General features: G+C 44.6%; 1 protein-coding gene across 5 annotated transcripts in view; it reads left to right on the top strand.

Moving 5' to 3' along the window:
- Positions 1–14,375, top strand: part of LOC141166314 (uncharacterized) — a 125,341-nt gene that overhangs the window by 92,451 nt on the left and 18,515 nt on the right. The window lies entirely within an intron of this gene.

Raw genomic sequence — 14,375 nt, 5'->3', positions numbered from 1 at the left:
TCAGAAGAGACGTGGAGGTCAGAGTGGTATAACAAGACGCTTTTAATGCCCCTTACAAGAGACGTGGAGGTCAGAGTGGTATAACAAGATGCTTTTAATGCCCCTTACAAGAGACGTGGAGGTCAGAGTGGTATAACAAGACGCTTTTAATGCCCCTTACAAGAGACATGGAGGTCAGAGTGGTATAACAAGACACTTTTAATGCCCCTTACAAGACATGTGGAGGTCAGAGTGGTATAACAAGACGCTTTTAATGCCCGTCAGAAGAGACGTGGAGGTCAGAGAGGTATAATAAGATGCTTTTAATGCCCCTTACAAGAGACGTGGAGGTCAGAGTGGTATAGCAAGATGCTTTTAATGTCCCTTACAAGAGACGTGGAGGTCAGAGTGGTATAACAAGATGATTTTAATGCCCATCAGAAGTGACGTGGATGTCAGAGTGGTATAACAAGACGCTTTTAATGCCCGTCAGAAGAGACGTGGAGGTCAGAGTGGTATAACAAGACGCTTTTAATGCCACTTACAAGAGACGTGGAGGTCAGAGTGGTATAGCAAGATTCTTTTAATGCGCCTTACAAGAGACGTGGAGGTCAGAGTGGTATAACAAGATGCTTTTAATGCCCGTCAGAAGAGACGTGGAGGTCAGAGTGGTATAACAAGACACTTTTAATGCCCCTTACAAGAGCCATACAGTACAGCATCTTAAAAATATTATTTCCATTATTGGGGAGTGGGTCTCCCACAGTCTTTGCTTATGCCTTCCAAGCAAAAGCTGACAAAAATAAGGACGGAGGAACTTTCAATAATGGCAACACAGACCACGGTCACCCTGGTGGTATAGTGGTGGTTGAGGCTGAGGATAAGGAGAAGAACATAAAACAGCCGAAATGAGGAAGCGTATACCCATGTGTGGGTGTGAAGCGGTGCATGTGAATACACCTCCCGAAATAACACAGTGGATTTGACTTTATGTTACTCTGCTGTCATTTATTGTTGATGAGAAGTCTGGCCCAATCCAGCCCTTGTTCATTTTGATAAGGGTCAGCTTGTCAGCATTGTCAGTTGACAGGCGAGTGCGCTTATCATTTATAATTCCACCAGCGGCACTAAAAACACGCTCCGATAACACGCTAGCGGCAGGGCAGGCCAGGACCTCCAAGGTGTACAGAGCGAGTTCATTCCAAGTGTCCAGCTTGGATACCCAATAATTAAAAGGCACAGAGGAATCACGGAGGACGCTGGTACGGTCGGCAAGGTACTCCCTCACCATCTTTTGAAACTTTCCACTCCTTGTGAGAGTACCCCGCGCCTCAGGGTCTGTCCGAAGGGAGGGTCTGAGAAAACTGTCCCAGAACGTTGACAGTTTTCCCCTGCCTCTGCTGGATTGGAGTTGCCTCTCTCTCGCGTGTACGCTTTGGTTGGTCAACGAACTGTGACCTCTGCCGCTAGCGTGTTCAGATGGAAATTTTTTTAACAGTTCCGCAACAAGGGCCTTCTGGTACTGGGATATTTTTGTAGACCTCTCCACCTCAGGAATAAGAGAGTGAAAGTTCTCCTTGTAGCGGGGGTCTACAAGTGTCACCAACCAGTAATGACTGTCACCCAACATTTTGACAACACGAGGGTCACGGTTAAGGCAGCGTAACATAAAGTCAGCCATATGTGCCAGACTGGTAACGGGCAAGATTTCCGTGTCCTCACCAAGATGACGACTGACCATGCTCTCCTCCTCCTCCTCCTCCTCCCCCCTGTCCTCAGGCCACCCATTCTGAACCGACGGTATGACACTTGTACATGTACTACCGTCTACAGCGCATGATAACAGCTCCTGTTCTTCCTCCTCCTCCTCTCCCTCATTGTCCCCCAATGCACGTTGGGATGAGATGAGGCTGGGCTGTGTGTAATCGCCCACTACGGTTTCTTGATCCATCTCATCATACTCTGGCAGCAATGCCTCCTCTTTAATTCTCTGCAGAGAGCGTTGCAAAAGACAGACAAGTGGGATGCTGACACTAATGATGGCGTCATCGCCACTCACCATCTTGGTGGCCTCCTCAAAGTTTGTCAGGATGGTACATATGTCAGACATCCACGTCCACTCATGAGGTCTTATGTGTGGAGTCTGACCTGAATATCGACGGCCTTGTTGCAGCTGGTACTCCACAACTGCTCTCCTCTGCTCACAAATCCTTTGCAACATGTGCAGGGTAGAGTTCCAACGTGTGGGGACATCACACACCAGTTGGTGTGCCGGAAGCTGCAAACACTGCTGCAACACAGCAAAGGCGGCGTAAGCTGTAGCCGGCTTGCGAAAATGAGCTGACAGGCGGCGTACTTTGACGAGCAGATCTGGCAACTCGGGGTACGATTTAAGAAACCGCTGAACAACGAGGTTAAGCACATGAGCCAGGCATGGTACGTGTGTGATCTCGCCTCGCCTCAGAGCCGCCACCAGGTTACAGCCATTGTCACACACGACCATGCCTGGATGTAGGTTCAGTGGTCTCAGCCACAGATCTGCCTGCTCTTTCACAGCTGTCCACAACTCACAAGCAGCGTGAGGTTTATCACCTAAGCTTATGAGTTTCAGCACAGCCTGTTGCCGCTTGGTGGAGGCAATACTGCAGTGCTTCCAGCTTGTAACTGATGTTGTGATATCTGAGATGGAGGCTGAACATGAGGAGGAGGAGGATGATGCGCAGGAGCTGTACAATGTGGGGGCAACTCTGACTGACATAGGGCCTGCAATCCACGGTGTGGGGAGGATGTGTTCCGTCCCAAGGTCCGACTGGGTCCCGGCTTCCACTATGTTTACCCAGTGTGCCGTCAGGGAGATGTACCGTCCCTGGCCACAAGCACTTGTCAATGTTCCGTTGTCAGGTGGACTCTCCCAGTAACTGCGTTGTTGAGGACACGTGCTTGTGTAGTGCAGGGATGGCACACTGGGCAAAATAGTGTCGGCTGGGGACCGAGTACCGAGGGACGGCCACCGCCATAAGGTTGCGGAAGGATTCCGTCTCCACCAGCCTAAAAGGCAGCATTTCCAAAGCAAGCAGTCGTGAAATGTGTGAATTTAGGACTGTGGCCTGTGGGGCGTTAGCTGCGAATTTCCGCTTTCGTTCAAAGGTCTAGGATATGGACAATTGAACGCTGCGGTGGGACGTGGACGTGGATGCTGTTTCTTGAGAAACTGCCATAACAAGTGAAGACTGAGAGGAGGGGGCATCTTTATATGCAGTATGGACAGGGGATTGCCTTGCACACACAACAGGGGGTTCTATTGCATGCACAACAGCGGAAGAAGCAGTGGTGACACCCGCTGACACTGGTCGTGGACCCTGGGTTTCGCTCCACAAAGTCGGGTGCTTTGCTGCCATGTGCCTGATCATGCTGGTGGTGGTCAGGCTGGTAGTTTTGTCACCCCTGCTGATGCTGGCATGGCAGGTGGTACAAATGGCCTTTTTGGGGTTATCAGCAGAGTCTTTAAAAAAATTCCAGACTCTGGAAGACCTACCGCTTATACTGGCAACATCCCTCGTGTTGGTGTTACGGGGAACGGTTGCCCGCCTTCTGTCTGCGGCCACCACACTGCTTCTTCCTGCCTGTTGGGGTACTCTGCCTCCCTCCCCCTGTGTGCTGCTGACCTCACTCTGCATGTCCTCCTGCCACGTTGGGTCAGTTATTAGATCATCCACCACCTCCTCGTCTTCCACTTGCGCACCACGATGCTCCTCCTCACGTCCTGGCAATTGTGTCTCGTCATCGTCCACCTCTTGTGACAAATTGCCAGCGTCGACTTCCTGTGGCCGTGGCTGATCAAATATTTGGGCATCGCTACATGGGATCTCCTCTTCCACCACTTCAAGCGTAGCAGGCGAGGGGCACAAATATGGAAATGGACCAGTGAACAGCTCTTCAGAGTGTCCAAGTGTGGGATCAATTGCTGTCTGACGACACTCGGCATGGTGCGAGGAAGGAGCATCAGGGTGAGGAGGAGTATGCGGTCGAGACTCACGGCTACTAAGAGTTGACCGTGTGGAAGACAGACCGGAGGTGGTGGTGCCCAGGTAACTGGAAGTATTATCTGCTATCCAATTAATAACCTGTTCACACTGATCAGTTCGCAATACTGGTGTTGTTCTGTGCTTCCCTAGTAATTCGGTCAAGAAGTGGGAGCGAGAAGATGTGGCTGTTGGTTGTGGCACATTTTCACCTTTGCCACGGCCCTGTCCTCTGCACGCACCATCACCAGAACGTCCAGTTCCACGTCCCTTGCCACGCGCCTTGCCCATTGTAAAGGAAGTAAAATAGCTTACACTCGACTATCAATGGAAAAAGGGTAATAAGAAGTAGATTAGAACCGTGGAAGAGGAAAACCACAGTTCTATTTCTCTGGCCTACACCCTACTCTTTTAAACAATCAGAACAATCAGGGAGAAACTATTACTGTTTTTCCTTACGGAAAAAATACCAAAACCTGAATAATAGAGATTTTTTACCGTGGAACAGCAAAACCACAGTTTTAATTTACTGGTGTATATACCAGACTTTTTTAAAAATATAGATTTGTGGCTGAACAGTGAGCGACACACTCAAACTGTTTTTTTTTTAGATACCAAAGGCCCAAAACTGGATACTACAGAGATTTTACCCGTAGAACTGCAAAACCACACTGGGATTTGTCAGGCGTACACCAGACTATTTTCAACAGATATATTTTTGTGTCAGAACACTCAGGAGACACTACTGTTTTTTTTACTGCAAAAAATGCGAAAAGCAGGATAATAGAGATTTTTTACCGAGGAACAGCAAAACCACAGTTTAATTTACTGGTGTATATACCAGACTTTTTTAAAAATATAGATTTGCGGCTGAACAGTGAGCGACACACTCAAACTGTTTTTTTTTTAGATACCAAAGGCCCAAAACTGGATACTACAGAGATTTTACCCGTGGAACTGCAAAACCACACTTCTGTTTCTGTGGCCTATACCAGACTCTTTTCAACAAATATATTTGTGTCTGAAAAATCAGAGAAACACTTTTTTTTTGGGGGGGGGGAGGGGGCGGGGGGACACCAATAGGTTAAAAAGATGGGTATTTGTACAGTGTGTAGGAGGAAAAAAAAAAGAGGATTTAGATGAAAAAAAAGGATTTTTACTGGCCCCCGAGACCTGCAGCTAAGTCCAGCAATTTCAGAAACAGGAGCACACAGGACTGTAATGCAGCGTTTGCTGGTATAACCACTGCATCTCCTATACAGCCTGCCTGCCTGATATCTGGGATGGATATTAGTCCTGAGAAGGACTGTTTGTTTGTTCTGGCAGCCTTTACAGACCCTACACTAACTATTTCGCAGGAAAAATCTCTCCCTAGCTCAGCAGCGCTGTCCCCACACTGTCTGATCCGGAGCGTCTGTGTCCAAGATGGCGGCGCCCGGTTTTAAATACTCGAGGTGACGCTGTGCGGCCAGCCAATCACTGTAATGCCCACAAACAACATGGCTGCAGCATTACAGTGACTGGCTGGCAATCCCTGCATGTTCATTTGCACTGTAAAGAGCGCCAAACATGCAGGGCGGAGACCCGAGCTCCCGCCCGAGTAACCCGGAAATGCTCGGTGCTCGCCGAACATCCCGAGTAGCGTGATGCTCGGGCGAGTACCGAGCAGTGTCGAGCATGCTCGCTCAACACTATTAAATACATCTAGTCTGAATGTGGTTTGAAGCATGCAAATCACATACTTGTGGTCAAAGGACTGCCTTCTCGCGTCGCAGGCACCGGAGAATCCAGGCAAGTGTGCACACTGTGAGGATTCACAAGTCTGCCGTTACATAGAGTGACTTAAGACTTGTAGCCTAAAGCCAGACAATCCCTTTAACCTCTCTTGCTTTACTCTTCCATTAATAACCATAATAACATTAACCTTTACTCTTACATTAATAACCATAGTAACCTTAATCACATATCCACTGTGACCCTCCCCTTATGGCTCTTTATTTCAATCCGAGTCCTTTCATTTCTCAGTCATTTTCAGTTTCATTGCATATTGATGCTTTTAAAATAAGCCTAAGGGGTTCTTCTATGCCACTGTAATAAATACTGACATAAATATTTCACTACAATTTCTTAGCTTACGTCAATTCACATAATTGTTGTGTCTGCTGTACAAGCTGAACAAACACAAGAGTACAGTCACTGACCAGGAATATTTTCTTGACCTGTAATAAAAATAGGCAATAAATCAACATTTGCTGAAAAAAGGCAGTAAGAAAAAGGCAATAGTAATGAGAAAAGCTTAAGTTTACTTAAATATTAGACACAGAAATGTGTGTTCTTTCTTAATAACATTGTTTATCGCTAAATTACCAAATACAATGTTGTTCACATATGCATGCAATTTATAAATGCCTGATGATTACACCAAAATATAAAGCCGATGGCACGTATCACTCCAAAATATGTGTTCGCACATTGCCAAAATAATGTGCATTTGATGTGATGTTGGAAATGGGATTTTTGCTAATTAATTATAGAAAAATATTTTTCTGTAAGATACAAAGGACACTAAAAGGGTATTTCCAACTGATAAATTGAAGTCATCTGACTAGGGTATGCCACCTTATGATTGTAGGTGCGGAGCAGCAGCACCTGGCAAATAAGGGTATATGTTTGACGCCACTATATGGCTCACTGCTCCCCATCCCGTGTTGTTTCTCTAATATAGTACAGCACGAAAAGATACACATTAGCAGATGATTGACAAAGAACTATTAAGATGACTGAAATTTTGCAAATACTTTGGTGAAAAAACATCTTAGAGCTAGAACAATACACAGCATGGGTTGCCAGTGCCCGGAACAAGGTGGGTATTTTATTGCCCTTAACCTATGAAGTGTTCCCCCAGTCCAGTATTTGAACCCCTTGTTCCTCAAGCACATGTATTGTTTTTAAAGAAAATGCTGATGTAATTAAAGAGACGCTAGGTTCACATTTCCGAACATTTTGTTTGTCTGTTCCGTTTAGAGAAGCATTCTGAATTCTTGTGAAAAAGTTTCCGTTTGTATCAGTTATGCAAACGTAAGCAGATGGGACCCAATTGATTATTATGGGGTCAACGTGGGTTCAGTTTTGTGCCAATTTGTATAATTGAGTAAAAGATTCTGCAAGCAGGGTTTTTTATTTCATTTTTTATTTAATTTCTAAAAAGTGCCACAAATCGGAACCCAGGTGGACTCCATAATAATCAGTGGGGATCCTCTGTTTTCATTTGCATCATTAAAGAGGGTGTGCGGTACTTTTATGTTGATGGCCTTTGGTGTCTGTCCTGGTGCGGTGCACTTATATGGTGCTGGGTGGCCCTCCTAATCTAATAGTATGGGCATCACTGGAGTCCTACGCCTCATCTGTGTGTGTTTTTAATACTAGGCAATCACACGCTCCATGGATGATAGGTTTGTGAGTGGTTATTTTATCAGTATTTTTCACCTGTGCTGCCCGCACCTTTATTATGGGGGTTTGTTGCATCCTGCTAGTGTATTGGTATTGTAACCTGATGGTCCGTAAGGTTTCCTTTTTTCTGTGATTTTTTTGTTCTTATAATTAGGATAAGTCATCAATATCAGATCGGTGGTGGTGCGACATCTGCTACCCCGTCAATCAGCTTTTCCTGCTGCTGACAGCGGCCGGATGTGATCAGTTACATAGAGGAACAGTACAGCTCTATCAACTGTATAGTGGCTGCAACTGAGTACAGCAGATCCACTCCTATTCATTCAAATAGGGGCAGGTGTGCAGTACCTGGCTGTTCCCACTGGAGCTGTGCTGTGCAGCTCCGCAACTATTCACATCTGGCTGCCGCCGGCACCAGGAACAGCTGTTCAGCAGGGGTGCTCTGTGCAGCCTCTGCATCAATCTGCTATTGATGGCCTACCTAAGTACTGGACAACCTTTTTAATGCAACTGATCTTTTTTGTACATTAATTCCATTTGTCTCTTTCTTTAAACTCAACAGACAAACCAAATGTTGGCCACAATTCCAGCCCAATACCTCTCAACCCACATTTTTAATTATCTTATTCCTCCTGTCTTCAATCTGCATAGATTTATAATGAAAGAACATTTATCATTTGATGCTCTGCACATGAATACTCAGTGTGGCCTGAGTTATGCCTCCAATTAAGTAAAGTGCCACTGCCTACCCCAATGTGGGAGGAGAATAGTGCCTGCTGAGCCATTCAATGTTGTCTACAGTTTTTACTCTTACTTTATTCACTAAGAGCTGCACTGCCTGCCATACAGTATCTCAGTTGCTTTCTATACCGCAGCGCAGTAGAGTGCAGCAGTCAAGATGCTGCTGCACTCTGTGTAGGCAGCAACTGAAATGAAAAAGCTCTCAGTAAGGCTAAGTGCACATGTTCAGTATTTGGTCAGTATTTTATAAGCCAAAACCAGGAGTGGGTGAAAAATATAGAAGTAGTGCAAGTGTTTCTAGTATACTTTTCCTCTGATTGTTCCACGCCTGGCTTTGACTTACAAATACTGATGTAAAATACTGACCACATACTAAACATGTGAACTTGACCTAAAGCAGTAGAAGCAGCGCTTGCTAGCTGCTAAGTGAAGATTCCCTAGAGGCTGGTCCCGTAGGTCTGGATCACATTGATCATGGAATGGACCCAAAAATGTGTGCCCTCATAGAATTTGGTACCTGGGGCAACCAATCCAATGGCTTCCCCTACTACCCCTACTATACACAACTGCTTAGAGATAAACTTTTCTTGGAGTATGGTTATCTTTTCATGGTATTTTTATGTGGACTCTACAGGAACTAGAATACTGACTGCTTTGCACCAGTCAGGCAATATATTAACCCTTTAACCCATGCCATTTTTTATTTTTGCATATTTTTTTTAGTAGTCCCCCCACACTGCATTATGGTTCCCAGTAGTCCCTCCACTGTATGATTGTTCCCAGTAGTCCCCCCACACTGTATGATGGCCCCCAGTAGTCCTCCCATACTTTATGATGGCCCCAGTAGTCCACCCACACTGTATGATGGCCCCCAGTAGTGCACCTACACTGTATGATGGCCCCCAGTAGTGCACCCACACTGTATAATGGCCCCCAGTAGTGCACCCACACTGTATGATGGCCCCAGTAGTGCATCCACACTGTATGATGGCCCCCAGTAGTGCACTCACACTGTTTGATGGCCCCCAGTAGTGCACCCACACTGTATAATGGCCCCCACTAGTGCACCCACACACTATGATGGCCCCCAGTAGTCCACCCATACACTGTATGATGGCCCCCAGTAGTGCACCCACACTGTATAATGGCCCCCAGTAGTGCACCCACACTGTATGATGGCCCCAGTAGTGCATCCACACTGTATGATGGCCCCCAGTAGTGCACTCACACTGTTTGATGGCCCCCAGTAGTGCACCCACACTGTATAATGGCCCCCACTAGTGCACCCACACACTATGATGGCCCCCAGTAGTCCACCCATACACTGTATGATGGCCCCCAGTAGTGCACCCACACTGTATGATGGCCCACAGTAATCCACCCACAGTAAATGAGGACCCCCAAAAGCCTCTCCCTGCACTATATGGTGGCCCCCAGTAGCCTCACCCATACTCTTATAGTCCCCAGTATTTCCCCTCCACACACACTGTATGGTGGCTCTGAGTATTTCCACCCACACACACTGTATGATGGCCATCAGTATTTCCCTCCAACACACACAATATGGTGGCCCCCAGTATTATCATCCACACACCCTGTATGGTGGCCCCTAGCATCCCCCCCCACACTATGTGATGGTCTCCAGTATTAGCCCCCACACACTGTATGGTGGCCGCCAGTATTACCCCCCCACACACACACACACTGTATGGTGGCCCCCAGTATTACCCCATACACACACTGTATAGTGGCCCCTATATTACCCCAGACACCCTGTATGATGGTTCCCAGTATTTCCCTCCAACACACACAATATGGTGGCCCCCAGTATTACCACCCACACCCTGTATGGTGGCCCCTAGTATTCCCCCCCACACTATGTGATGGTCTCCAGTATTAACCCCCACACACTGTATGGTGGCCGCCAGTATTACCCCCCCCCCACACACACACACACTGTATGGTGGCCCCCAGTATTACCCCATACACACACTGTATAGTGGCCCCTATATTACCCCAGACACCCTGTATGATGGTTCCCAGTATTTCTCCCAGACACACAGTATGATTGTCCCCAGTATTACCCCCCCACACACTGTATGATGTTCCCAAGTATTTCCCCCCTTATACACTGCATGGTGGCCCCTAGTATTACCTACACACACATACACAGACTGTATGGTGGCCCCCTCTATTACCCCCAAGAACACTATTAAAATAGAATAAAATTTAAAAAAATCATATACTCTCCTAACCATGGACCCTGAGGAATCCGCCAGCAGACAGGACCAAGGCTTGGGCGGACCAACACAGTGATGTCATCGCAACTCATCCGTGCGTCTTCCTGCATTTCTGTAGGCCGCAGGCCTAAATCGACTTGCGGTCTACAGAACGGAGAGTGATAGTGCACGGAGATCAGGTCTACTTGCACTACAGTAGATTTTAACTGTATCATTGTGATGACCACGCCAATACAGTTAAGGGTAGCATCGCTCTGGGTGGGCCCCTCTGAGCGTAGTGCCCAGGGCGATTGCACCCTCTACCCCCCCACCCCGGTAGCTATGCTACCGTTCAAAATATACCGAAAGTCAGGGTGTTGAATGGTTCATTAAAATAAACTTCTGTCCTTATGCCCTATAACTACTTACAATACTACATTTATCTGCAGGAAACTGTCCTATCTTGGCCGTTTGTCATGGGTTCCAGAAACCAGACCCAAGTCAATCAGCAGGTTCAGCTAGATGACATCTGAATTTGTTTTATTCCTCTATTTAAGTGTTCAACATTTTAAACAAAAAAATGAGTCTGTCATAGCAGTTTGTTTTTAATTACAGATAATCAAACTTGCTGTGTAAGTTGGAAAATCAAATATTCTTATGGGACCTGGAGTAAATAAACTCATTATAAAGAGAGTAAGGTATCTATGTACACCAGTCATCCAAATTACTTTTGCTTTTTGTAATTAGAGCCATATTGCAATTACTGGAGAACCATGGCGGTATGTCCAGTCTAAGACCCTAATGATCTAATCTGAGCAGACAGTGTTCATTTGTTACTATTTATGTAATGATATTTTTTTTCTTGAGAGCAAATTACATCTATTTTAGATCAAAAGTTTGTCCTTACTGATCTGTCTGTATATTTACTCAGCTGCTGTATTTGTGCTTGCTAGACCATAAATGAATCCAATCTATGTCATAGTGGTTTAACCCTTAGCTAATTTTTGTTATCTGTAGAATTTGATTCTCATGAAGCAGAGGAGATGATCAGCCATTTAATCCAGCTTTAGCATAATATTTTGACGGCTAATACTCACGAATATAAACTTTAGATTATTCTTTAGCTTAAAAAACAACCCAAGCTGATGGAAATCTTCTTGGGTTTTTGCTTTTTCGGAAAGACAGGTAAAAAAAGAGGAGTATGTCCGTATGTTAAGAGTAATGTGAAAGCGAATGTTACAGAGGCAATAGCTGAGTATGATTGTGAGGAAGTTGAAACCTTGCGGGTGGAATTACATAAAGATTTAAGTGATGATAAAGTAATTATTGGGTGTAATTTATAGATCCACCTCACAACATCACTGAGGAGTTGTCAGGTTTGCTGTTTAATCAGATGGCACAGGCTGCTATAGTAGTGATTTGGGAGATTTTAACTGCCAAGATATTTACAGGGCTCATGTTTCATAGTGATAATGGTAAAAAATGATAAATGAGAACACAATAAATCTATATTTTTCAATCAAATTGCAAAATCTATTCCTATAGGTAACAAGTAGACCTATGATTATTAAGGCCATCAATGACAAAAAAATGTATAAAGAATATATAAATGTGAGAGGTCAGATCTAATAGTCAAAGCAGCTAAAATTGAAAACGAACAGCAGGTAGTCAAATAAAGCAAGACAAATCCAAGAAGTTCTTTAAATATATACATTTAAAAAAAATAAGATCTATATGTACCGAAGAAGAGACTGTGGTGGGTAGGGTCAATGCCAGTGCACTTATTATGACAACTGTTGTACCAAGTTGGACAAAAGTAGTTATGGCACAAGCTAAGTTACAAAATATAAATTCGAATGTGAACAAAGCCCCTGGCACAGATGACCTGCATCCAAGGGTTCATAAGGAACTCAGCGTTAGAGATTCTCTAGTGATTGATACTGTACCAAATGACTGGCAAAAAGCTAATGTGGTGCCCATTTTCTAAAAAGATCCCAGGTTTTTCTATGGTAATTATTGACCAGTAAGCTTTGCAATTTGAGCAAAAACTGATTTAAAGACGGCATCTAAGTATCATAAGTGGTGTTCCCCAAGGTTCAGTGCTAGGTCCTCTATTCTTCAACTTATTTATTAATGATATATAATATGAGATTAATAGTGTTGTTTCTATATTTGTAGATGACAATCAAACAATGTAGTATAATGCAGTTGATGAAGGATGTTCATAAGTTACATGCTGATAAAAAATGCAAAACGTGTACCCACATATTACCAACAAATACAGTCCACATACCAAACACAAATCGGGACTATAAAATCATGGATTTCTTTTCATGTGCATCCTCCAATGTGGTGTACATGATACAATTCACAAGGTGCCCTGGAGGTATCTATATTGGGGAAACTATGCAAAAACTCCAAACAAGGATGAATCTACACAGACACGCAATTGGGAATGAACTGGAAACACATGTGGGAAAATATTTATCTGGACCTGGACACTGTATGACAGATTTAAAAGTCTTAATTCTAAAGGGTAATTTTAAGGATGACAGAGAGAGAAAAATTTGGGAATTCAAACTGATAAAGATGTTCAATTCTTTGACAATAGGACTAAATTTAACACCTGAATTTATGACTCAATAAATGGATACAACTCACACCTACACTAGAAGGACTCCAGATAACTAACTGAACATTCCACCTACTCTCCATTTGTAACAAAATCCCTAATTTGATTTCCTTGGCTTATCTTTAAGAGGCATCACCCCTCCCAGCTCATGAACAAATGTAGTATTGCAATATCTCTTAAATGTTGTGCTCTTATGTTATTAATTCATTTGTAAACCCGCCTGAAGAAGGAGCCTCTCTGCTCTGAAAGCTTGCAAATATATATTTTGTTCTGGTAGGCCAATAAAGGAATCACTCCGAGAATACTTTTGTTATCTTTGGGCATAAAAGTATTTACATCGATGCCGATATGAACAAACTGAAGGTTTGGGTGTCCACTTGGCAGTTTAGGTTCAATGTGGAAAAATATAAAGTTATGCACATGGGCACTAACAATATGCAGGCACCATGTTCTAGAAGAAGTAAACTAGTCACTTGTAGAGAAGGATATGGGTATACTTGCAGACCATAGACTAAAAAACAGCATGCAATGTCAATCAGCTGCTTCTAAGGCCAGCAGAATTTTGACATGTATTAAAAGAGGCATGAATTCGAGGGACAGGGATGTAATCGAACCAGTCACGGAAGATGAAGTGATCAGGCTCCTTGCATCTTCTCGCCCTACTACCTGCACCAGTGACCCTATTCCCTCACATCTCCTTCAGTCCCTTTCTCCAGCTGTCACCACTCACCTAACTAAAATTTTCAACCTCTCCCTCTCATCTGGTATCTTTCCCTCTTCTTTTAAACATGCCAGCATACATCCATTACTTAAAAAACCATCCCTTGACCAGAACTGCACGGCCAACTACAGACCTGTTTCCAATCTTCCATTTATCTCTAAACTCCTGGAATGCCTGGTCCATTCCCATCTAATCCGCTATCTCTCAGACAACTCTCTTCTTGACCCTCTACAATCTGGTTTCCGCTCTTTACGCTCTACTGAAACTACCCTCACTAAAGTCTCTAATGATCTACTAACAGCTAAATCTAATAGTCACTACTCCCTGCTGATTCTCCTGGATCTCTCTGCAGCATTCGACACTGTGGATCACCAGCTCCTCCTCACTATGCTCCGCACTAGTGGCCTTAAGGACACTGTTCTCTCCTGGTTTTCCTCCTATCTCTCTGACCGCTCCTTCTATGTGTCTTTTGCCGGCTCCTCCTCTTCCTCTCTCCTTCCCCTTACTGTCGGGGTTCCTCAAGAATCAGTCCTAGGCCCCCTTCTTTTCTCCTTATACACCACTCCTATTGGACAAACAATCAGCAGATTCGGTTTTCAGTACCATCTCTA

Source organism: Phyllobates terribilis, unplaced genomic scaffold, assembly GCF_046119375.1.
Source record: "Phyllobates terribilis strain yellow unplaced genomic scaffold, ASM4611937v1 Scaffold_11__3_contigs__length_659146591, whole genome shotgun sequence".
NCBI classification, from domain to species: Eukaryota; Metazoa; Chordata; class Amphibia; order Anura; family Dendrobatidae; genus Phyllobates; species Phyllobates terribilis.
Note: the sequence above shows the minus strand (reverse complement) of the source record. Positions and strands in the feature narration are given on the sequence as shown.